Raw genomic sequence first — 25,995 nt, forward strand, 5'->3', positions numbered from 1 at the left:
CACATGTGTCGTATTCCAAGTGTTGCACATGTGTCTTATTCCAAGTGTTGCACATGTGTCTTATTCCAAGTGCTGCACATGTGTCGTATTCCAAGTGCTGCACATGTGTCGTATTCCAAGTGCTGCACATGTGTCGTATTCCAAGTGTTGCACATGTGTCTTATTCCAAGTGTTGCACATGTGTCTTATTCCAAGTGTTGCACATGTGTCTTATTCCAAGTGTTGCACATGTGTCTTATTCCAAGTGTTGCACATGTGTCGTATTCCAAGTGTTGCACATGTGTCTTATTCCAAGTGTTGCACATGTGTCTTATTCCAAGTGTTGCACATGTGTCTTATTCCAAGTGTTGCACATGTGTCTTATTCCAAGTGTTGCACATGTGTCTTATTCCAAGTGTTGCACATGTGTCTTATTCCAAGTGTTGCACATGTGTCTTATTCCAAGTGTTGCACATGTGTCTTATTCCAAGTGCTGCACATGTGTCGTATTCCAAGTGTTGCACATGTGTCTTATTCCAAGTGCTGCACATGTGTCGTATTCCAAGTGTTGCACATGTGTCTTATTCCAAGTGTTGCACATGTGTCGTATTCCAAGTGTTGCACATGTGTCTTATTCCAAGTGTTGCACATGTGTCTTATTCCAAGTGCTGCACATGTGTCGTATTCCAAGTGTTGCACATGTGTCTTATTCCAAGTGCTGCACATGTGTCGTATTCCAAGTGTTGCACATGTGTCTTATTCCAAGTGTTGCACATGTGTCGTATTCCAAGTGTTGCACATGTGTCTTATTCCAAGTGTTGCACATGTGTCTTATTCCAAGTGTTGCACATGTGTCTTATTCCAAGTGTTGCACATGTGTCTTATTCCAAGTGTTGCACATGTGTCTTATTCCAAGTGTTGCACATGTGTCTTATTCCAAGTGTTGCACATGTGTCTTATTCCAAGTGTTGCACATGTGTCTTATTCCAAGTGTTGCACATGTGTCTTATTCCAAGTGTTGCACATGTGTCTTATTCCAAGTGTTGCACATGGGTCTTATTCCAAGTGTTGCACATGTGTCTTATTCTAAGTGTTGCACATGTATCTTATTCCAAGTGTTGCACATGTATCTTATTCCAAGTGTTGCACATGTGTCTTATTCCAAGTGTTGCACATGTGTCTTATTCCAAGTGTTGCACATGGGTCTTATTCCAAGTGTTGCACATGTGTCTTATTCTAAGTGTTGCACATGTATCTTATTCCAAGTGTTGCACATGTATCTTATTCCAAGTGTTGCACATGTATCTTATTCCAAGTGTTGCACATGTATCTTATTCCAAGTGTTGCACATGTATCTTATTCCAAGTGTTGCACATGTATCTTATTCCAAGTGTTGCACATGGGTCTTATTCCAAGTGTTGCACATGGGTCTTATTCCAAGTGTTGCACATGGGTCTTATTCCAAGTGTTGCACATGTGTCTTATTCCAAGTGTTGCACATGTGTCTTATTCCAAGTGTTGCACATGGGTCTTATTCCAAGTGTTGCACATGTATCTTATTCCAAGTGTTGCACATGTATCTTATTCCAAGTGTTGCACATGGGTCTTATTCCAAGTGTTACACATGGGTCGTATGTGTTATAAAAAATAAAAACAAAATTAAAAATGAACAAATTATCGATACATACAAAATTTACAAGCTTACAAAGGTTGTAAATGTCGGCGGTGTTTACCAGCAATAAACATTGTCCTTCATTAGCCTCTGGCACCCCATCCCCCTCCACAAACCCTCAACAACCCATTCACTAATCCCCCATTCCCACTTTTATCACATTTCACCCTTTATCCCCATTTTCTAGCCATTCACTGGTCTCTCTCTATCATATCGTTTGTGGTATCAACCTTATCAGCAGAATCTTACAGTTGGAGCGAAGGGAGAGAGATGGTGCTGTGGTTGTTAGCGGTGTTGTGGTGTTCTTAATGGTGCTGTGGAGTTGTTAGTGGTGCTGTGGTCGGGTTAATGGTGCTGTGGCGGAATTTTAATAGTTATGGTGTTTCCGTGTCTTGCAGATACAGGAAGTGCTGGAGCGTGTGGTGGTGGCGCTGGTGTTGTGCTGGTGTTAGTGGTGATAGTGTTGTATAGTAGTGGTGTTAACGGTGGAGGTGGCAGTGGTGGTGTACATCTGACGGTGAGTACCTCTGTTGTTATCATATATTGAATGTGTATGTCACGGATTATTAAAAAAAATAACGAACAGTTATTTTGATCAATAGCGTTGTCCTTGGCTTCAGTGATTCTTGGTATCACTGGACACAGGTAGTTTTGAAAGGGCCTGCAGCAGGCGGCCGTATAATAGACCGGTAGAATGAACGCAGTAGAACACCGCAGAATGAACCAGTGCAATGAACGGAATGAGAACATAAGAACTGGTGACTGCTGCAGCAAGCTTATTGGCCCATGCCAGGCAAGTGCATTACAACACTCAACCACACAAACTCGCGTACCTCTCCAACCTGTTTGTGAAGCTACCCAAAGAGGTCAACCAGCAATGAGGAACAAAGTATACGCAGTGAAATCCCTCTGGTTTAACATATATTCCCACCAACAGAACGTATATACAGGCTATATACAGCCAAGTACTGAGTTTAGGGACTAGTCAAACGTGATAGTGAACCAAATTTTATAGAGAGAGAGAGAGAGAGAGAGAGAGAGAGAGAGAGAGAGAGAGAGAGAGAGAGAGAGAGAGAGAGAGAGAGGAGGGAGAGAGAGAGAGAGAGAGAGAGAGAGAACACAGGCATCACACACCCACACTGTGAGGCAGATCTGACGTGTGAGCCAGCCAGATGCGTGAAAGGGGTCTATCTCTCTGAGGTGTTGCTAGAACCAACTTACCAACCTTCCCACTCAACCACTTAAACGCCCCGTTCAGTGCTAGCGGGGCTCCCACACACTGTAGTCAACACACACACAAGTAGCACTGTGAAACGTTATTTACAACATTTCGCTCCCACAGCAAGCTTCTTTTCTTAACTCAGCCCCAGTTGTTAGTCACCCTTCTCCATTCACATTCCTAACCCCACCCCCATTTCTAATCCCATTCCTAACAGCATACCCACTCTTAACTACATCCCCATTCCTTATCTCATCCCAGTTCCTAACTCATCCCCACCTGTTAACAGGGATACTAAAGGGGAATGGAACAGCACTGGAAAGGGAAGAATGACAAAGGAGACAGAAAAATGTGGGGAAAACCTTGGGAAGGCGTAGGTAGAAAGCTAAGGGAAAGAAATAAAGGAAAGGAATGAAAGGGGAATGAAAGAAGATAGGAGAAAAGGTGAGGAAGGGTGCGAAGGAAGATGAGAAATGTGTGGAGAAGAGGGAGGGTGAAAAGAATGGATGAAAGAGGGGAGGGTAGAAGGTACGTAAGAAGAAAAGTGAAAAGATGCAAAGTAGAGGGAGATAGAAGGAAAGAAGAGAAAAGGAGCGCATGAGGAATTAACTAGGAAAAAAAAAGAGCAGAAGGAAGAAGAGTGTTAGAATGAAGGTATAAGAGGGATGGAAAAAGAAAGGATGGAAAGGAAAGTAGTAGCTTACTGCCACAGTTTACTATCCCATGGGAAGAGAGAGAGGGAAGACTGGAGGGTGGAAGGGAGTAATGGAGGGAGGGAAGAATGGAGGGAGAAATGGAGGGAGGGAGGAATGGAGGGTGGGAGGAATAGAGGGTGGGAGGAATAGAGGGAGGGAGGAAGGGAGGGAATTAAAATCCCGAATCAATTGAAATGCTACCATCCCAGGTGGTGATGCTACCATCCCAGGTGGTGATGCTACCATCCCAGGTGGTGATGCTACCATCCCAGGTGGTGATGCTACCATCCCAGGTGGTGATGCTACCATCCCAGGTGGTGATGCTACCATCCCATATGGTGATGCTACCATCCCATGTGGTGATGCTACCATCCCAGGTGGTGATGCTACCATCCCAGGTGGTGATGCTACCATCGCTGGTGGTGATGCTACCATCGCTGGTGGTGATGCTACCATCCCTGGTGGTAATGCTACCATCCCAGGTGATGCTACATCCCTGGTAGTAATAGTACCATCTATGGTGGTGGTGCTATCATCCCTGGTAGTGATGGTACCATCCCTGTTGGTAATGGTACTATCCCTGTTGGTGATGCTACCATCTCTGGTTGTCAAGATACCATCCATGATGGTTATGATCCTGGTGGTGATGATCCTGGTAATGACGACCCTTGGATAAGTAAATGTCAGCCTACAGTTGCCTGCATATATATGCATGGGATTCTGGGATGAAATGAAGGTCATTGAAGTAGACATTCCGTAGCAATGGCCCAAGAACACTTGCCCCAACAGGATGTCTTACTGACTCTGTCCCGTTGAGAACTACGCTTAAAGATTTACCTTGAAGGTAATCACTGAGGAGACATTGTGTAGAGCCTGCAGCTCCCAGTGCTTGAAGTTTTGCCAAGAGTCCTTGGTCCCATGCTCGGTCGAAAGCACCAGCAGTGTCCAGTGCTACTATACAGCTGACTTTGGATTCATCCATTGTCTGGTGCCACTTAGTGAAGAAGTTTAACAACAGATTAGCAGCAACAGTGACCTTTTCTAAAACCATGTTGACGGTCACAAAGAAGCGAGTGTTAGTCGAAAAACTCTGTCATCTGACTTGAGATTATTGTCTCAAGAATCTTGCCAATGACTGACAGGAGTGACACTGATCTGTAGTTGCTGATTTCCGCTCTGCTTTTTTGTGAACAGGGACTACATTTGCCTCTTTCCACAGAAAAGGTCATGAGTTAAAGGTGCTGCTAGCTGGTCCGCACATCTACTTAACAATCTTGGGCTCAACTTATCTGGGCGAATAGCCTTTTCTTGGTCCAGCGATTTAAGAAGATACACCTCATCCTGCCTTATTATCACCACTGTCAACTTTGATACAGTTCTTGCAGCTAGCCAAGGTATGTTTGTTGGATCAAGAACTTGCATCTTGGCAGCAAGTGTTCTGCTAGTAGAGATGGTCCCATCCTGTCTGCTTAGAGATGGAATAATTTCATCAGGTGAATAACCCTGTCGATCCTTAATGAAGGACCACCAGGTTTTGAAGCCCATTCTACCTGGTGCCAACTTTTTTTTGTGTGTCAGTCTCCCATTTAGAGATGGTCCACTTTTAGACTTCCTTTTGTTAACAGGCTTGCATGTGCAGGTTCCTGTTATAGATAATGGGATGCCTCTTATACCTTCTTCAAGCATTGTATTTAGCAGTAGCAGCCTCTCTGCAACGAAAGCCGAACTAAGGCTGATCTGTAGGTTTCGTCACATACTGCCGGTGAGGGTTGTGTTTTTGTTGGAGATTAGGGATGTGTTCATTGAAGGCAATCACTCGGTGGTCAACATTACCTTGGATAAGAACAGCATTCCAATCGGAGGTGGCGAGCTCAGAGTAAAGGGCTGGCCAGTTACCTCTTTCCCATAGCCAGGTTGTGCGTGTAGATGCTTCACCTTGTTCTGTTGGAATCTTCAATGTCGTAAAGACAGCCTTGTGGTCAGATGCTCCAACATAGCCAAAGGGTTGGCAACAGATCACTCACTACTGAATCGAAAGAGAAGCCAGAGATGTGAGTAGGGAACCAACAAAATTTCTCATGTCAAACACTGAATCCCTCTATATAAGATGTTGGTTGAAGTCACCAACAATTATAATATGTTGACATTTGTGTTGAAGCAGAAGGGAGTCCACATTTTCCACCAGGAAGTTGATGGGGTCTGCATGTTGCCACTGAGGTCTGTATGTTGCACATGCCAGTACAGAGGTACTAGTGTTTATGCATAGCTTGAAGAACATCATTTCAAGGTGAGTAGGGGCGGCAACATCAATGGGCTGGGCATGTACATTTTTAGAAAAGCACACAGCAACACCTTGTCTTTGCCTATCTCTTCTCATCCATGAGGTGTAGCCAGCAATTCTAGCAAAATTTTTCTCGCGTCCAGAAATGTCTCAACAATGGCGATCATTTCGAAACTCTGAGTGTTCACGAAACTGTGTGAGAGCTTACCAACATTGATAATGAAGCCTCTAATGTTGGCCGGCAGGATGCTGATAAACTGGCTCCTCATGATTGTGTTCAGCTCGAGTTGATGGATGAGACAGTTAGGACACAGGGGCGGCCGCTGGGATGCAGCTCTGTGGTCTTGCATAAGGCACAAAACCAGCTGCTGGGCCGAGATAGGAGTAGCTGGGTGGGTGACGTGTGTGAGTTCACCAATATTGAGATCCTGCTGGTTTGTTCCGAGAACAAATCTTTAAAGAACTGGTGAGCCTGTATATCAAGTTCCTTTTTCTTTCGACATTGGTCCTCCTGATGTCTCCTCTTACAGCAGTAATTACACCTGGTATCTCGCAGGCAGTTGTCAATAGTGTGCTCCCTCCTATGACAACGAGAGCACTGCCTAGGTGCCTGGGAGGGTGAACTCCTCTTTACTGCAACTCTTGTGTTTTGCTGCTGATTCAGCAGCTGATCTCTTTGTAGGCTCTGCCGCTGGTGAGCCTGATGATTATGTACCTGGTGACCATTTTCTTGGGATTGTGTTGGTGGAAGTTGACACGGCTTTGGGTGTCTTCCTCCTCTTTCTCTTCCACATCCTCCACCACGCCTTTGTTCAGTTCCATCAGAAATTTCCCTGCTGTTTATGCTTTGGTGCTGCACTAGTGCAGGTTTAGTGTCGGTCACCTGATTATTAGCTGTATCAATCTCTGGTGAAGAAAATCCTGACTCAATATTGGCAGATGAAGCACTGCTGCCAGGTGTACTGGAAGGTGTCGGAGCAGTGATGGCAAGTGCACTAGCAGATGTTGGAGCACTGATGTCAGGTGTACTCTCTCTCTCTCTCTCTCTCTCTCTCTCTCTCTCTCTCTCTCTCTCTCTCTCTCTCTCTGCTCCCGTTTCCTCCCTCCCTTCCGGAGACGTCGATCCACTTTCTCTTAGTTGTCTCTTTAAGATTGATTAATGAGGCAAATTTAAGCTACCACCACTACCACTGTTGCCACCACCACTACCACTATCATCACTATCACCAGCCACCACTCATCACTACCACTATCATCACTATCACTACCACTATCATCACTACCAGTATCAACACCGCTACCACTATCATCACCACCATTGGAACTATCACCATCACTACCACTATCATCACAATACCACTATCATCACAACCATTACCACTAGCATTACCATCACTATCCCCGGTACCACTATCATCACCACCACCACTACTACTATCATAACCGCCACTTCCACTGTTATCACCACCATCACTATCATCACTACCATCATTCTTATCACCACTACCACTAACATCACCCATGTCATTATCACCACCACCGCCACTATTATCAACACCACCGCCACTATTATCATCACCACTACTACTATCATCACCTCCACTATCACCATCACCACTACCACTCTCATCACCACCACCACTACCACTATCATCACCACCACTTCCACTGTCATCATCACAACCACCACTATCATCACCGCCATCATTATCATCACCACCAACACCACTACCACTATCATCATCACCACCACCACCACCACCACCACCACCACCACCACCACCACCACCACCAAATTATTAAAATAACCAACTGAAGACCAACACGTTATTATAACAGCCAATAGGAGGCAACACGTCATTATACCAGCCAATAGGAGACTAACATCTCATTAAACAGCCAATAGAAGACCAACATCTCATTAAACAGCCAATTGGAGACCAACACGTCATTATATCAGCCAATAGCAGACCCACATGTCCTTATAGCAGCCAATAGGAGACCAACACGTCATTATAACCGCCAATAGGAGAGCAACACGTCATTCTAGCCGCCAATAGGAGACCAACACGCCATTATATCATAAAAAAAGAGAGCGAAACATCAATAATGTTTCGTCCTCATTAAAGTGGGATATGTTGCAACGTGTTATGATTAATGGCTATGTGAACATTTGTCATGTGAGTGAACACGGACGTGAAGTAGCCAATCAGGAGCCAGAGTTTTGACGCTAGACTGATAGCAGAGTTTAACGTATTAATCACAGCGGCAGAGGTCGAGGAAGCTGAACTGTGTCCTGTGTCAGGGTGGCTGACAACTTGTTCACAAGGGCGCAAACAGGAATGATGGTTGCTCTGGGATTTTTAATTTTCAGTGGGGGGTTTATCAAGTGGGTGGTTAGGTCCCACTGTGGGTGATGTAAGTGGGCGAATCCTGTACCTCCCCACATTATTAATAATAAACTTAATAATAACAATAATAATAATAATAATAATAATAATAATAATTAGTAATAATAATTAGTAATAATAATAATAATAGTAATAATATTTAATAAGAAGAAGAAAAGAAGGATACTTAATAATGATAAAAATAATAAAAAAAAATAATAATAATAATAATAATTGACTAAAACTAACAAAAACATTACATGCTTAGAAAATCGCATTACAAAGTTTGATTTTTAAGTTTAATTCCACAAGTATTTTGCTTAGAAAGATAACTTTCATGTCAAGATATCTTATTTATGAAAATAAGATACCGGATATACTAAGCAAATTTCCTAAATTTGTTTGTAACAGAAAAGTGAACTGTAGATGTAAATCCAAATGTACACCTGTAACCCTTTTGAGGCCTAGTTCCTAGGCCTATTGTGTATCCATATGCACTTGTGCTACCGTACACAGGATGGGTATCGGGGTGTACAGTAAACTAGCCACGTCGGTGGTAAAGTCTAAAAAAAAAGTCTTAGAAATTTTTTTTAGAGAGTAATTTCCTTAGAAAGTTTACTTAGGAATGATAATTTCCTTAGAAAGTTTACTTAGGAAGATTAATTTTCTTGGAAAGTTTGCTTAGAAAGATTAATTTTCTTAGAAAGTTTACTTAGATTAATTTTCTTAGAAAGTTTACTTAGAAAGATTAATTTTCTTAGAAAGTTTGCTTAGAAAGATTAATTTTCTTAGAAAGTTTTCTTAGAAAGATTAATTTTCTTAAAAAGTTTACTTAGAAAGATTAATTTTCTTAGAAAGTTTGCTTAGATTAATTTTCTTAGAAAGTTTACTTAGAAAGATTAATTTTCTTAGAAAGTTTGCATAGAACTCCCCCCTCCCCCAAAGGACCCCCTCATTTCTTCAATATATAAACAAATTGTAGACTCGATCCCCTGGGCACCCCCATCCTCCCCCCCCCCTGCCACCTCCCCTGCCACCTCCCCTGCCACCCCTATGCCACCTCCCCTGTAACCCCCCCTGCAACCTCCTCTGCCACCTCCCCTGCCTCCCTAGGTGGTGTCAACAAAGGGGAGTGGATCCCTTAGCTCCCCCTCCCCCCCCTGGCGTGGTTGAGATCACTGGCTGTGAATTCATTAAGGGTAAGATGGATTAGTTTCATTAAAGAAAATGTTGGGTGGATAGGCCTCCTGGGGTGTAGGCTCGGGGAAGCCCTAGGCTGCTGCTGCTGCTGCTGCTGCTGCTGCTGCTGCTGCTGCTGCTGCTGATGCTGATGCTGCTGATGATGCTGATGCTGCTGTTGATGCTGATGCTGCTGCTGCTGCTGCTGCTGCTGCTGCTGCTGCTGCTGCTGCTGCTGCTGCTGCTGATGCTGCTGATGCTGCTGCTGCTGCTGCTGCTGTTGCTGCTGAAGAATGAGACAATAATACAACGTATGGGAATCTTTATTGAGGAAACGTTTCGCCATACATTAGCTTCATCAGTACAATGCAGAGAAGAACGGTGTAAGCAGAGGAGTTTGAGGTGATCAGTCCCTCAGCTTGGTGGCCGAGGGGCTGCTGTTGTTTTTGCTGATTCTGTTTTTGTTGCTTTTGCTGTTTTATTGTTGGTTACTCCTATTGTTTTCGTTGCTTCTGCTGCTGTTGCCTCGATACCGCTTCTGCTGCTGTTGTTGTTAGTGGTTTGTTGCTGTCTTTGTTGCTTCTCCTGTTGTTGTTTAGATGCTGCTGTTGTTATTTGTAGTCTGTTCCTGTTGTTGCTTGCCTGTTGATGCGCTCTTGTTTTCTTTGCTGCTTCTGTTGTCGTCTCAGCATCATGCCCAGCTAGCCTCCCTAGCTGATCTCCTAGCAGGTGCTGGGTGTCCTAGCAAGTGCCCACAGCAAACCTCTTTATCACGCCTAGCTCAGAGTCTTGCCTAGCGTAGCTCAGAGTTCAGTCAGTGAGGTACAGAGTACCTCAGCAGGGCTGCTGACCGGCTGATCCGCTGCTGCTGTTACTGTTCTTACTTCTCCTGCTCTTACTTTGGCTCGTTCTGCTGTTTCCGAAATTGATTCTGCTGTTACTGCTGCTGCTGCTGCAGCTGTTTCTCCTACTGATTCTGTTCTTGATCCTGTTGTTGTGGCTGTTGCTTCTGTTGCTCTTGCCACTGTTGATTCTGTTCTACAAGATGGTGTGTGTGTGTGTGTGTGTGTGTGTGTGTGTGTGTGTAGACGGAAGGGAGGAAAGAGACAGACGCCATGACTGTTGTCTGCAGGATAGAGGGAATGTAGGGGAGTGTGAACAAGATGGTGATAACGATGGTGAGAGAGAGGTACCGCCGACACCCCCCTCCCCTTTCCCCCTCCCCTTCCCCCTCCCCTTTCCCCCTCCCTTCAACCCCCTCCGAAGCACCTATCAACACTTCCCTTAAATGGTTAGGGGCAGGCTGTGGTCAGGGGTAGGCTGTGGTTAGGGGTAGGATGTGGTCAAGAGTAGGCTGTGGTTAGGGGTAGGCTGTGGTCAGGGGTAGGCTGTGGTCAGGAGTAGGCTGTGGTCAGGGGTAGGCTGTGGTTAAGGACAGGCTGTGGTCTGAGGCAGGCTCTGGTCTGGGGCAGGCTGTGGCCTGGAGCAGGCTGTGGTCTGGGGCATGCTGTGGTCAGGGACAGGCTGTGGTCAGGGACAGGCTGTGATCAGGAGCAGGCTGTGGTTAGGGGTAGGCTGTGGTCAGGGGTAGGCTGTGGTCAGGGGTAGGCTGTGGTCAGGGGTAGGCTGTGGTTAAGGACAGGCTGTGGTCTGGGGCAAGCTGTGGTCTGGGGCAGGCTGCGGTCTGGAGCAGTCTGTGGTCTGGGGCAGGCTGTGGTCAGAGACAGGCTGTGCTCAGGGGCAGGCTGTGCTCAGGGGCAGGCTGTGGCCTGGGGCAGGCTGTGGGGAGGGACAGGTTGTGGTCAGGGGCAGGGTGTGATCAGCAGCAGGCTGTAGTCTGGTGCAGGCTGTAGTCAGGGATAAACTGTGGTCAGGGGCAGGCTGTGGTCAGGTGTTGTGGTGCTGGGGTTCCTACAGGTGTTATGGTGCTGGGGTTGTTACAGGTGTTGTGCTGGGGTTCCTACAGGTGTTGTGGTGCTGGACTTACTACAGGTGTTGTGTACTGGGGATGTTACAGGTGTTATGGTGCTACGGTTGCTACAGGTGTTGTGGCTCTGGAGTTACCACAGGTGTTGTGGTGCTGGGGTTGTTACAGGTGTTGTGCTGGGGTTACCACAGGTGTTGCAGTGCTGGGGTTACTACAGGTGTTGTGGTGCTGGGGTTACTACAGGTGTTGTGGTGCTGGGGTTACTACACATGTTGTCGTGCTGGGGTTGTTACATGTGTTGTCGTGCTGGGGTTGTTACATGTGTTGTCGTGCTGGTGTTACTACAAGTGTTGTGGTGCTGGGGTTGTTACAAGTGTTGTGGTGCTGGGGTTGTTACAGGTGTTCTGGTGCTGGTGTTACTACAGGTGTTCTGGTGCTGGGGTTGTTACAGGTTATGTGGTGCTGGTGTTACTACAGGTGTTCTGGTGCTGGGGTTGTTACAAGTGTTGTGGTGCTGGGGTTGTTACAGGCGTTCTGGTGCTGGTGTTACCACAGGTGTTCTGGGGCTGGGGTTGTTACGGGTGATGTGTTGGTGTTACTACAGGTGTTCTGATGCTGGGGTTGTTACAGGTGTTGCGGTGCTAGTGTTACCACAGGTGTTCTATTGTTGGGGTTGCTACAGGTGTTGTGGTGCTGGTATTACTACAGGTGTTCTGGTGTTGGGGTTGTTACAGGTGTTGTGGTGCTGGTGTTACTAAGGGTGTTCTGGTGCTGGGGTTGTTACAGGTGTTGTGGTGCTGGTGTTACTACAGGTGCTCTGGTGTTGGGGTTGTTACAGGTGTTGTGGTGCTGGTGTTACTATAGGTGTTCTGGTGCTGGGGTTGTTACAGATGTTCTGGTGCTGGTGTTACTACAGGTGTTCTGGTGCTGGGGTTGTTACAGGTGTTCTGGCGTTAGGGTTGTTACATGTGATGTGGTGTTGGTGTTACTACAGGTGTTCTGGTGCTATGGTTGTTACAGGTGCTGTGGTGCTGGTGTTACTGCAGGTGTTGTGGTGCTGGGGTTACTACAGGTGTTGTGGTGTTGGGGTTGTTACAAGTGTTGTGCTGGTGTTACTACAGGTGTTCTGATGCTGGGGTTGTTACATGTGTTGTGGTGCTGGTGTACTAGAGGTGTTCTGGTGATGGGGTTGTTACAGGTGTTGTGGTGCTGGTGTTACTGCAGGTGTTGTGGTGCTGGGGTTACTACAGGTGTTGTGGTGCTGGGGTTGTTACAGGTGTTGTGGTGCTGGGGATACTACAGGTGTTGTGGTGCTGGGGATACTACAGGTGTTGTGGTGCTGGGGTTGTTACAAGTGTTGTGGCGCTGGTGTTACTGCAGGTGTTGTGGTGTTGGGGTTACTACAGGTGTTGTGGTGCTGGTGTTACTAGAGGTATTCTGGTGATGGGGTTGTTACAAGTGTTGTGGTGCTAGTGTTACTACAGGTGTTCTGGTGCTGGGGTTGTTACAAGTGTTGTGCTGGTGTTACTACAGGTGTTCTGATGCTGGGGTTGTTACATGTGTTGTGGTGCTGGTGTACTAGAGGTGTTCTGGTGATGGGGTTGTTACAGGTGTTGTGGTGCTGGTGTTACTGCAGGTGTTGTGGTTCTGGGGTTACTACAGGTGTTGTGGTGCTGGGGTTGTTACAAGTGTTGTGGTGCTAGTATTACTACAAGTGTTCTGGTGCTGGGGTTGTTACAGGTGTTGTGGTGCTGGGGATACTACAGGTGTTGTGGTGCTGGGGTTGTTACAAGTGTTGTGGTGCTGGTGTTACTGCAGGTGTTGTGGTGTTGGGGTTACTACAGGTGTTGTGGTGCTGGTGTTACTAGAGGTATTCTGGTGATGGGGTTGTTACAGGTGTTGTGGTGCTGGTGTTACTGCAGGTGTTGTGGTGCTGGGGTTACTACAAGTGTTGTGGTGCTGGGGTTGTTACAAGTGTTGTGGTGCTAGTATTACTACAGGTGTTCTGGTGCTGGGGTTGTTACAGGTATTGTGGTGCTGGGGATACTGCAGGTGTTGTGGTGCTGGGGTTGTTACAAGAGTTGTGGTGCTGGTGTTACTGCAGGTGTTGTTGTGCTGGGGTTACTACAATTGTTGTGGTGATGGTGTTACTAGAGGTGTTCTGGTGATGGGGTTGTTGCAGGTGTTGTGGTGCTGGCGTTAATGCAGGTATTGTGGTGCTGGGGTTACTACAGGTGTTGTGATGCTGGGGTTGTTACAAGTATTGTGGTGCTAGTATTACGACAGGTGTTCTGGTGCTGAGGTTACAGGTGTTGTGGTGCTGGGGCTACTACAGGTGTTGGGGAGGTGGGGTTGTTACAAGTGTTGTGGTGCTGGTGTTACTGCAGGTGTTGTGCTGGGGTTACTACAGGTGTTGTGGTGCTGGGGTTGTTACAAGTGTTGTGGTGCTGGGGTTACTACAGGTGTTGTGGTGCTGAGGTTGTTACAGGTGTTGTGGTGCTGAGGTTGTTACAGGTGTTGTGGTGCTATTGTTACTGCTGGTGTTATGGTGCTGGGGTTACTACAGGTGTTGTGGTGCTGGGGTTGTTACAAGTGTTGTGGTGCTCGGGTTACTACAGGTGTTGTGGTGCTGGGGTTGTTACAAGTGTTGTGGTGCTGGGGTTACTACAGGTGTTGTGGTGCTGGGGTTGTTACAAGTGTTGTGGTGCTAGTGTTACTACAGGTGTTCTGGTGCTGGGGTTGTTACAAGTGTTGTGCTGGTGTTACTACAGGTGTTCTGATGCTGGGGTTGCTACATGTGTTGTGGTGCTGGTGTTACTAGAGGTGTTCTGGTGATGGGGTTGTTACAGGTGTTGTGGTGCTGGTGTTACTGCAGGTGTTGTGGTGCTGGGGTTACTACAGGTGTTGTGGTGCTGGGGTTACTGCAGGTGTTGTGCTGGGGTTACTACAGGTGTTGTGGTGCTGGGGTTGTTACAAGTGTTGTGGTGCTGGGGTTACTACAGGTGTTGTGGTGCTGAGGTTGTTACAGGTGTTGTGGTGCTGAGGTTGTTAGAGGTGTTGTGGTGCTATTGTTACTGCTGGTGTTATGGTGCTGGGGTTACTACAGGTGTTGTGGTGCTGGGGTTGTTACAAGTGTTGTGGTGCTGGGGTTACTACAGATGTTGTGGTGCTGGGGTTGTTACAAGTGTTGTGGTACTTGGGTTACTACAGGCATTGTGGTTCTGGGGTTGTTACAAGTGTTGTGGTGCTGGTGTTACTGCAGGTGTTGTGGTGCTGGGGTTACTGCAGGTGTTGTGGTGCTGGGGTAAGTACAGGTGTTGTGGTGCTGGGGTTGTTACAAGTGTTGTGGTGCTAGTGTTACTACAGGTGTTCTGGTGCTGGGGTTGTTACATGTGTTGTGGTGCTGGTGTTACTAGAGGTGTTCTGGTGATGGGGTTGTTACAGGTGTTGTGGTGCTGGTGTTACTGCAGGTGTTGTGGTGCTGGTGTTACTGCAGGTGTTGTGGTGCTGGGGTTACTACAGGTGTTGTGGTGCTGGGGTTGTTACAAGTGTTGTGCGAGTATTACTACAGGTGTTGTGGTGCTGGGGTTGTTACAAGTGTTGTGGTGCTGGGGTTACTGCAGGTGTTGTGGTGCTGGGGTTGTTACAAGTGTTGTGGTGCTGGTGGTACTGCAGGTGCTGTAGTGCTGGGGTCGTTACCTGTCATCGCGGAAATGATGAATGGATACAGACTGGTTGCATAAAAAAAGGGAGAGGTTGAGGGAAGAGAGAGGAAGAGGTGGATGGGGAGAGATAGGGAGAGGGAAGATGAGGGTGGATGAGAGGGGAGATGAGGTAGGGAGACGAAGAGGAAAGATTTCCAGAGAAAGGGAGAGGACTGGGGAGAGGGAGAATCCTCTTGCAGACAGCTTAGAGTCTTTTGCTAATTCCTCTTATAAGTGCAGGGAAGGGTGTTGAGAAATCTTGGTCCCCTTATACTGATTAAGCTACACCTTACTGTTCGTGTTGCACCCCTGCTTTTTCATTGGACCACCTGCTGAGCCAGCTGCTAATGTATGGAGTAATTTCAGTGTATAGATAAAGAATCAGCAAATCTAATATTTTGAAGATATTAATTAAGAGATGTTTATGTCGCCTGCATACCACGGAGTACAGGGGTTCTTGATACATAATTAAAGGCGTTCCTTCCTTAAATCAAATATGATTAAATCCTAATCCCCACACGACACCGGACTGTTACTGCATTTAGTATAGATCAGCAATAATAACAATAATAATATGAGAGGTAGTAGAAGTTATAGTTTAGGTTATGACTGAATTTATGCGGAGCTGGAGTATACCTGGAGAGGGTTTCTGGGGTCAACGCCCCTGCAGCCCGGTCTGAGACCAGGTCTATGAAATTTCTTTGTACATCCTCCATATCTGCAAGTTCACCCATCCTAAATCTCTTGTTCCGAATGTTTGTGTTCTTTTGTGGTTATGAACGTATGTACATATAAACACACACACACACACATACACATACACACATACGCATACATATGCAAAACATATGTAGTACATACGAGGGAAATAAGGACTGCTTGCATAAACGCACGCATACACACACACATACACGCACACTAGGTGAGAACAGGATCTGCTGTTAGGCACTTGAATAGCTGTAGCACACACACACACACACGCGCACACACACACACACACACACACACACACACACACACACACACACACACATACACATACACACATACACATACACACACATATACAGGATTTCACACCTTTATGTGAATTGACCCTCTAACCCTTCTTCTCTCTCCGTCTCTTTGTCTCTTTTCCTCTCTTCCTCTCTCTCTCTCTCTATTCTTCTCTCTCTCCCTTCATCTCTATTCCTCTCTCTCTTCCTCTCTCTCTTAATCTTTCTCTCCCTTCCTCTCTCTCTGTTCGTCTCTCTCTTCCTCTCTCTTTCTCTTCCTCTCTCTCCCTTTCTCTCTCTTCCTCTTTTTCTCTCTCCCTCTCTCTTCCTCTCTCTTTCTCTCTCTCTCTCTCTCTCTCTCTCTCTCTCTCTCTCTCTCTCTCTCTCTCTCTCTCTCTCTCTCACTCTCTCTCTCTCTCTCTCTTTTGCCTTCTCTCTCCCCTCTCTCCTCCTATCTTTCCCTTCTCTCCTTTCTCTCACTCTCTCCCCCTTTTCCTTTTCACTCTCCCCCCTCTCTCCTTCTACCTTTCCTCTCTCTCTCTCTTTCTCTCTTTCTCTCTTTCCTTTACTAAAAAAAATGGTTGGGACTCGTAGGAATCAGGGATCAGATGACAATGGTATTTGTAGGGAGGAATGGATGGAGGAGCAGTGGAGAAGGATGGAACAAGAATGGGAGAGAAAATTAGGAGAGCTTTCTGAAAAAATGGAGAAAGAGCTCTCTGTGAAATGGGAAAAGAGGTTGGAGAAGGAGACGAGGAAATGGGAGGCACAAGTCGAAACTGCAGTAGACAGGGTAAGGGTCCTAGAGTTTGAGGTAAACAGGCTGAAGCAAGTCTCAGGGGCAGTGACCAGAGAAGACACAGCATATGAAGCTGAGAGGATGAACAGGAAGGAAGGAGATATGAATTATGCTAAGGTCATATCAGCCTGCAAAGAAGGGTCAGAGAGTAAAAGGAAAGAGCAGCTGGGTGCAGATAGAGTGGGAGATAAGTCGAATGCTGAGGCACAACCATGCTACCAAGAGCCACTGGAAAAATCAAGGGAGAAAATGACCATATACAGACAGGAACCAGAGTCACAGAGGGAGAGGCAATGGGAGGAGGAAAGGGCAAAATCAGTGGCTTCGGGAGAGAGAGGAAAAGACACACACTGAAAGACGGCAGGAAGAAAGAAAGGAGATTGGGAAAATCATCACGGAAATAGGGGGAGAAGACATTGACGAGATTGTAAATTTTCAGAGAATAGGGGGGTACGTGAAGGGGAGAAACCGACCGATCAAGCTGATTCTCAGGACAGAAACAGTGAGGAACAGGATCCTCCAAGAGAAACCAAGATTGAAAAACTCAGAAGAGTACAAGAAGGTGTTCCTAGACAGAGACAGAACACAAACAGAGAGACAGCAGCTGAGGGAGAGGACAAAAAAGCGAAAGGAGATAGGAAGGAAACTAGGATGGAACCAGCAGAGGTCAGTCAGAGCAGAACAGAGAAGCAAGGGCAAGCACACACACAACTATCCTCAGAACCCCACAACCTATCACACCATCCCAACACAAACTATAATCCATACCCACAGCTTCCACCCAACCCCCAATCATAGAATCCCACAGTATGCTACCAGGTCTCCCACCCCCACAGGCCCCCAAACCACAGTATTGGAAAGGAAACTGAAGGTATGGTACACAAACGCTGATGGAATAACAAACAAGTGGGAGGAGTGGCACGAAAGAGTCAAAGAGACATCACCGGACATCATAGCACTCACAGAAACCAAGCTTACAGGTATGATAACAGATGCCATCTTTCCAAAGGGATACCACATCCTGAGGAAAGACAGAAGGAACAGGGGGGGTGGAGGAGTGGCACTGCTGATCAAACACCGATGGAATTTTGATGAGCTGGAGAGAGGAGACAGCGGAGAAGAAAGTGATTACATAGCGGGAACGCTTCACTCTGGAGGTCCCAAGGTGGTAATAGCAGTGATGTATAACCCACCACAGAACAGCGGGAGACCAGGGCATGAGTATGACGAGAGCAATAGAGTGATGGTTGACACACTGGCTGCAGTGGCCAGAAGAGCTCATGCATGCAGGGCAAAGCTCCTGATCATGGGCGACTTTAACCACAAGGAGATCGACTAGGAGAACTTGGAGCCACATGGGGGCCAAGATACATGGAGGGCTAAGATGATGGAGGTGGTACTGGAAACTTTCATGTACCAACATGTAAGAAACACTACAAGAGAGAGAGGAGAGGATGAGCCAGCAAGACTGGACTTAGTATTCACCTTGAGCAGTGCAGATATTGAGGACATCACATATGAAAGACCCCTTGGGGCCAGCGATCATGTGGTTTTGAGCTTCGAATACACAGTAGAGCTACAAGTGGAGGGGGAAGCAGGAAGGCCAGGACAAATGAAACCAAACTACAGGAAAGGGGACTACACGGGAATGAGAAACTTCCTGAACGAGGTTCAGTGGGACAGAGAACTGGCAGGGAAGCCAGTTAATGAGATGATGGAATATGTAGCAACAATGTGCAAGGAGGCTGAAGAGAAGTTTGTACCCAAGGGAAACAGGAATAATGAAAAAGCCAGGATGAGCCCATGGTTCACCCAAAGGTGCAAGGAGGCAAAAACCAAGTGTGCTAGGGAATGGAAGAAATATAGAAGGCAACGGACCCAGGAGAATAAGGAGAGCAGTCATAGAGCCAGAAACGAATATGCACAGATAAGAAGGGAGGCCCAACGACAATATGAAAACGACATAGCAGCGAAAGCCAAATCTGACCCGAAGCTGTTATACAGCCACATCAGGAAGAAAACAACCGTCACGGACCAGGTAATCAGGCTAAGGAAGGAAGGAGGAGAGACAACAAGAAATGACCGTGAAGTATGTGAGGAACTCAACAAGAGATTCAAAGAAGTGTTCACAGAGGAGACAGAAGGGGCTCCAGAGGGACGGAGAGGTGTGGCACATCACCAGGTGCTGGACACGGTACACACAACCGAGGAAGAAGTGAAGAGGCTTCTGAGTGAGCTAGATACCTCAAAGGCAATAGGGCCAGATAACATCTCTCCATGGGTCATGAGAGAGGGAGCAGAAGCGCTATGTGTACCCCTAACAACAATATTCAATACATCTATCGAAACAGGGAGATTGCCTGAGGCATGGAAGACAGCAAATAAAGTCCCAATCTTTAAAAAAGGAAACAGACATCAAGCACTAAACTACAGACAAGTGTCACTGATATGTATAGTATGCAAAGTCATGGAGAAGATTGTCAGAAGAGTGGTGAAACACCTAGAAAGGAATGATCTCATCAACAGCACCCAACATGGTTTCAGGGATGGGAAATCCTGTGTCACAAACCTACTGGAGTTCTATGACAAGGTGACAGCAGTAAGACAAGAGAGAGAGAGGGGTGGGTGGATTGCATTTTCTTGGATTGCAAGAAGGCGTTTGACACAGTACCACACAAGAGATTAGTGCAAAAACTGGAGGACCAAGCAGGGATAACAGGGAAGGCACTACAATGGATCAGGGAATATTTGTCAGGAAGACAGCAGCGAGTAATGGTACGTGGCGAGGTGTCAGTGGGCACCTGTGACCAGCGGGGTCAGTCCTAGGACCAGTGCTGTTTCTGGTATTTGTGAACGACATGACGGAAGGAATAAACTCTGAGGTGTCACTGTTTGCAGATGACGTGAAGTTGATGAGAAGAATTCATTCGATCGAAGACCAGGCACAACTACAAAGGGATCTGGACAGGCTGCAGACCTGGTCCAGCAATTGGCTCCTGGAGTTCAATCCCACCAAGTGCAAAGTCATGAAGATTGGGGAAGGGCAAAGAAGACCGCAGACGGAGTACAGTCTAGGGGGCCAGAGACTACAAACATCATTCAAGGAAAAAGATCTTGGGGTGAGTATAACACCAGGCACATCTCCTGAAGCGCACATCAACCAAATAACTGCTGCAGCATATGGGCGCCTGGCAAACCTCAGAACAGCATTCCGACATCTTAATAAGGAGTCGTTCAGGACCTTGTACACTGTGTACGTTAGGCCCATATTGGAGTATGCGGCACCAGTTTGGAACCCACACCTAGCCAAGCATGTAAAGAAACTAGAGAAAGTGCAAAGGTTTGCCACAAGACTAGTCCCAGAGCTAAGAGGTATGTCCTACGAGGAGAGGTTAAGGGAAATCAACCTGACGACACTGGAGGACAGGAGAGATAGTGGGGACATGATAACGACTTACAAAGTACTGAGAGGAATTGACAAGGTGGACAAAGACAGGATGTTCCAGAGACTGGACACAGCAACAAGGGGACACAGTTGGAAGCTGAAGACACAGATGAATCACAGGGATGTTAGGAAGTATTTCTTCAGCCACAGAGTAGTCAGGAAGTGGAATAGTTTGGGAAGAGATGTAGTGGAGGCAGGATCCATACATAGCTTTAAGCAGAGGTACGATAAAGCTCATGGTTCAGGGAGAGTGACCTAGTAGCGACCAGTGAAGAGGCGGGGCCAGGAGCTTGGACTCGACCCCTGCAACCTCGACTAGGTGAGACTAGGTGAGTACACACACACACACACACACACACACACACACACACACACACACGTCCAGATGACAGGGTAAGTCAGTGATCATAGAGCAGATGCTGTAATGTCCAGAGAGATGAAAATAATAGTCGCAGTGATACATCATCCAACAGCAAGGAACACAAGATCAAGGGAGAAAGTTTAATCAGGATAACAGGACAATAATACATATATTAAACAGGGTACCAGAGAGAGACCAAGAAGAGGGAAATCCTAACCACTAATTCCGAAAGATTTCAAACCACACAGAGACTGACTGGGAAAATAATAACCACGTGAAGAACCGGAAGCATGAAAAGCAAAATTTATGGAAGCAATAATGAAAAATTTTCTGAGCCAACATGTGAAGGAAACAACAAGAGTTAGAGGAAGCAGACGAGCCAGCGACACATGATCTAGTACGAGTATAAAACAGCGGAAATTACTTAGGGCGAAGCACAAGGTGGTAGCGTTCATGTGGTACTGAGTACCTGCTGGACACGGGAATGGAGAAAGAAGTGGAATAAATTAGTAATCAGAAAATGGGACTACACAAGTGCGATTGGAAAAATAATTGGAGGGCAAAGCTGTACAAGAAAGTGTGCAGATAATAAAGAGTGCCAAGAGAGCACATAGTAAAGAGTGCCAAGAGAGCACATAGTGAAGAGTGCCAAGAGAGCACATAGTAAAGAGTGCCAAGAGAGCACATAGTAAAGAGTGCCAAGAGAGCACATAGTAAAGAGTGCCAAGAGAGCACATAGTAAAGAGTGCCAAAAGAGCACATAGTAAAGAGTGCCAAGAGAGCACATAGTAAAGAGTGCCAAGAGAGCACATAGTAAAGAGTGCCAAGAGAGCACATAGTAAAGAGTGCCAAGAGAGCACATAGTAAAGAGTGCCAAGAGGAGAAGGAAGCATTGACACCAAACATAAAGAAAAAAAATGTGATGTAAATGATTTTGAAAAAAATGATAAGTTGAAAAATGAGGCACTTATATAACATATGGGAATATGACGTTTCGCCAGCCAAGGGTTTCTTCAGTCTACTACAGAAAAGAACAGTGGACGGCGAGGAGGAGTTTGATGTAATCAGTCCATCAGTCTGGTGTCGATGTCTTTAATCCATAGACTGAAGACATCGACACCAAGCTGAGGGACTGATAACCTCAAACTTCCCCTCATCTTCCACCTTTCTTCTCTACACTAGACTGAAGAATCCACCGGCTGGCGACACGTTTCCGTAATAAATATTCCCAAATATTACACAAGTATCTTATTCTTTGTAAAGAAAAGAAGCAAGAAAAATAGAACAAAAATAATGATGGAATTAAAACAAAGCAGCGAGACGAAGAGGAGAAAGAAATAAAGGAAGAAATACAGAGGAAAATAAAGTGTGGAAAAAAAAGCAATAAGGAAGCAGAAGAGTTCAAGACAAAGATGTGTAAATAAGAAAGGAAACTGAAAGACACTTTGATAAAGGTACAACATCATAGAAACTGAACCAAAGTTACTTGACGCCGTCGTCAGGAAAATACAAAATTGTGAAGGATGAAGTAAGAGGGAGGGAAGATGATGGAGGAGAACACACAAGTGGCAGATCTTTACACAAGATTAAAAGAAAATAGAAAATGAACACAGGAGAAAGTAGAAAATGAACACAGGAGAAAGTAGAAAATGAACACAGGAGAAAGTAGAAAATGAACACAGGAGAAAGTAGAAAATGAACACAGGAGAAAGTAGAAAATGAACACAGGAGAAAATAGAAAATGACCACAGGAGAAAGTAGAAAATGAACACAGGAGAAAGTAGAAAATTACCACAGGAGAAAGTAGAAAATGAACACAGGAGAAAATAGAAAATGACCACAGGAGAAAGTAGAAAATGAACACAGGAGAAAGTAGAAAATGAACACAGGAGAAAGTAGAAAATGAACACAGGAGAAAGTAGAAAATGAGCACAGGAGAAAGTAGAAAATGAACACAGGAGAAAGTAGAAAATGACCACAGGAGAAAGTAGAAAATGAACATAAAAGAAAGTAGAAAATGACTACAGGAGAAAGTAGAAAATGACTACAGGAGAAAGTAGAAAATGAACACAGGAGAAAGTAGAAAATGAACATAGGAGAAAGTAGAAAACGAACACAGGAGAAAGTAGAAAATGAACACAGGAGAAACTAGAAAATGACCACAGGAGAAAGTAGAAAATGAACACAGGAGAAAGTAGAAAATGAACACAGGAGAAAGTAGAAAATGAACATAAAAGAAAGTAGAAAACCGCGTGAAAGTCTTGTAGTCACAACAGATCAACAGGTGCTAGAAAAACCTCAACATAAGAACAACAGAAAAGTGACGAGATTGCTGAATGAATTTGATGTTGCAAAAGTAATAGGACCAGACAACATCCCGGTGGGTGCTGGGAGGAGCAGAACCAGTGTGTGACCCTGTGGGTGCTGGGAGGAGCAGAACCAGTGTGTGACCCTGTGGGTGCTGGGAGGAGCAGAACCAGTGTGTGACCCTGTGGGTGCTGGGAGGAGCAGAACCAGTGTGTGACCCTGTGGGTGCTGGGAGGAGCAGAACCAGTGTGTGAACCTGTGGGTGCTGGGAGGAGCAGAACCAGTGTGTGACCCTGTGGGTGCTGGGAGGAGCAGAACCAGTGTGTGACCCTGTGGGTGCTGGGAGGAGCAGAACCAGTGTGTGAACCTGTGGGTGCTGGGAGGAGCAGAACCAGTGTGTGAACCTGTGGGTGCTGGGAGGAGCAGAACCAGTGTGTGACCCTGTGGGTGCTGGGAGGAGCAGAACCAGTGTGTGAACCTGTGGGTGCTGGGAGGAGCAGAACCAGTGTGTGACCCTGTGGGTGCTGGGAGGAGCAGAACCAGTGTATGACCCTGTGGGTGCTGGGAGGAGCAGAACCAGTGTGTGAACCTGTGGGTGCTGGGAGGAGCAGAACCAGTGTGTGAACCTGTGGGTGCTGGGAGGAGCAGAACCAGTGTGTGAACCTGTGGGTGCTGGGAGGAGCAGAACCAGTGTGTGACCCTGTGGGTGCTGGGAGGAGCAGAACCAGTGTGTGAACCTGTGGGTGCTGGGAGGAGCAGAACCAGTGTGTGAACCTGTGGGTGCTGGGAGGAGCAGAACCAGTGTGTGAACCTGTGGGTGCTGGGAGGAGCAGAACCAGTGTGTGACCCTGTGGGTGCTGGGAGGAGCAGAACCAGTGTATGACCCTGTGGGTGCTGGGAGGAGCAGAACCAGTGTGTGAACCTGTGGGTGCTGGGAGGAGCAGAACCAGTGTATGACCCTGTGGGTGCTGGGAGGAGCAGAACCAGTGTGTGAACCTGTGGGTGCTGGGAGGAGCAGAACCAGTGTATGACCCTGTGGGTGCTGGGAGGAGCAGAACCAGTGTGTGACCCTGTGGGTGCTGGGAGGAGCAGAACCAGTGTATGACCCTGTGGGTGCTGGGAGGAGCAGAACCAGTGTGTGAACCTGTGGGTGCTGGGAGGAGCAGAACCAGTGTATGACCCTGTGGGTGCTGGGAGGAGCAGAACCAGTGTGTGAACCTGTGGGTGCTGGGAGGAGCAGAACCAGTGTGTGAACCTGTGGGTGCTGGGAGGAGCAGAACCAGTGTGTGAACCTGTGGGTGCTGGGAGGAGCAGAACCAGTGTGTGAACCTGTGGGTGCTGGGAGGAGCAGAACCAGTGTGTGACCCTGTGGGTGCTGGGAGGAGCAGAACCAGTGTGTGACCCTGTGGGTGCTGGGAGGAGCAGAACCAGTGTGTGACTCTGTGGGTGCTGGGAGGAGCAGAACCAGTGTGTGAACCTGTGGGTGCTGGGAGGAGCAGAACCAGTGTATGACCCTGTGGGTGCTGGGAGGAGCAGAACCAGTGTGTGACCCTGTGGGTGCTGGGAGGAGCAGAACCAGTGTGTGGCCCTGTGGGTGCTGGGAGGAGCAGAACCAGTGTATGACCCTGTGGGTGCTGGGAGGAGCAGAACCAGTGTGTGACCCTGTGGGTGCTGGGAGGAGCAGAACCAGTGTGTGACCCTGTGGGTGCTGGGAGGAGCAGAACCAGTGTGTGACCATGTGGGTGCTGGGAGGAGCAGAACCAGTGTGTAAACCTGTGGGTGCTGGGAGGAGCAGAACCAGTGTGTGACCCTGTGGGTGCTGGGAGGAGCAGAACCAGTGTATGACCCTGTGGGTGCTGGGAGGAGCAGAACCAGTGTGTGACCCGGTGGGTGCTGGGAGGAGCAGAACCAGTGTATGACCCTGTGGGTGCTGGGAGGAGCAGAACCAGTGTATGACCCTGTGGGTGCTGGGAGGAGCAGAACCAGTGTATGACCCTGTGGGTGCTGGGAAGAGCAGAACCAGTGGATGACCCTGTGGGTGCTGAGAAGAGCAGAACCAGTGTGTGACCCTGTGGGTGGTGGGAGGAGCAGAACCAGTGTGTGGCCCTGTGGGTGCTGGGAGGAGCAGAACCAGTGTGTGGCTCTGTGGGTGCTGGGAGGAGCAGAACCAGTGTGTGATCCTGTGGGTGCTGGGAGGACCAAAACCAGTGTATGACCCTGTGGGTGCTGGGAGGAGCAGAACCAGTGTGTGACCCTGTGGGTGCTGGGAGGAGCAGAACCAGTGTGTGACCCTGTGGGTGCTGGGAGGAGCAGAACCAGTGTGTGACCCTGTGGGTGCTGGGAGGAGCAGAACCAGTGTGTGACCCTGTGAGTGCTGGGAGGAGCAGAACCAGTGTGTGACCCGGTGGGTGCTGGGAGGAGCAGAACCAGTGTATGACCCTGTGGGTGCTGAGAGGAGCAGAACCAGTGTGTGACCCTCTGGATGCTGGGACGAGCAGAACCAGTGTGTGACCCTGTGGGTGCTGGGAGGAGCAGAACCAGTGTGTGACCCGGTGGGTGCTGGGAGGAGCAGAACCAGTGTATGACCCTGTGGGTGCTGAGAGGAGCAGAACCAGTGTGTGACCCTCTGGATGCTGGGAGGAGCAGAACCAGTGTGTGACCCTGTGGGTGTGCAGGGAGGAGCAGAACCAGTGTGTGACCCTGTGGGTGCTGGGAGGAGCAGAACCAGTGTGTGACCCTGTGGGTGCTGGGAGGAGCAGAACCAGTGTGTGACCCGGTGGGTGCTGGGAGGAGCAGAACCAGTGTATGACTCTGTGGGTGCTGGGAGGAGCAGAACCAGTCTGTGACCCTGTGGGTGCTGGGAGGAGCAGAACCAGTGTGTGACCCTGTGGGTGCTGGGAGGAGCAGACCCAGTGTGTAACCCTGTGGGTGCTGGGAGGACCCTGTGGACCCTGTGCTGGGAGGAGCAGAACCAGTGTGACCCTGTGGGTGCTGGGAGGAGCAAAACCAGTGTATGACCCTGTGGGTGCTGGGAGGAGCAGA

The 25,995-nt window shown here is 47.6% G+C and overlaps 1 protein-coding gene across 2 annotated transcripts in view; it reads left to right on the forward strand.

Moving 5' to 3' along the window:
* Positions 1 to 25,995, forward strand: part of LOC138853050 (uncharacterized) — a 303,768-nt gene that overhangs the window by 91,165 nt on the left and 186,608 nt on the right. Inside the window, exon 3 of one of the 2 annotated variants that reach the window (XM_070087431.1) lies at positions 2,050 to 2,168. The exons of the other annotated variant lie outside the window; for it this stretch is intronic. The gene's annotated coding sequence lies outside the window, so the exon portion shown is untranslated. The remainder of the gene's footprint in view (positions 1 to 2,049; positions 2,169 to 25,995) is intronic. 2 annotated transcript variants of the gene reach the window in all.

This window comes from Cherax quadricarinatus, chromosome 21 (assembly GCF_038502225.1).
Source record: "Cherax quadricarinatus isolate ZL_2023a chromosome 21, ASM3850222v1, whole genome shotgun sequence".
NCBI classification, from domain to species: domain Eukaryota; kingdom Metazoa; phylum Arthropoda; class Malacostraca; order Decapoda; family Parastacidae; genus Cherax; species Cherax quadricarinatus.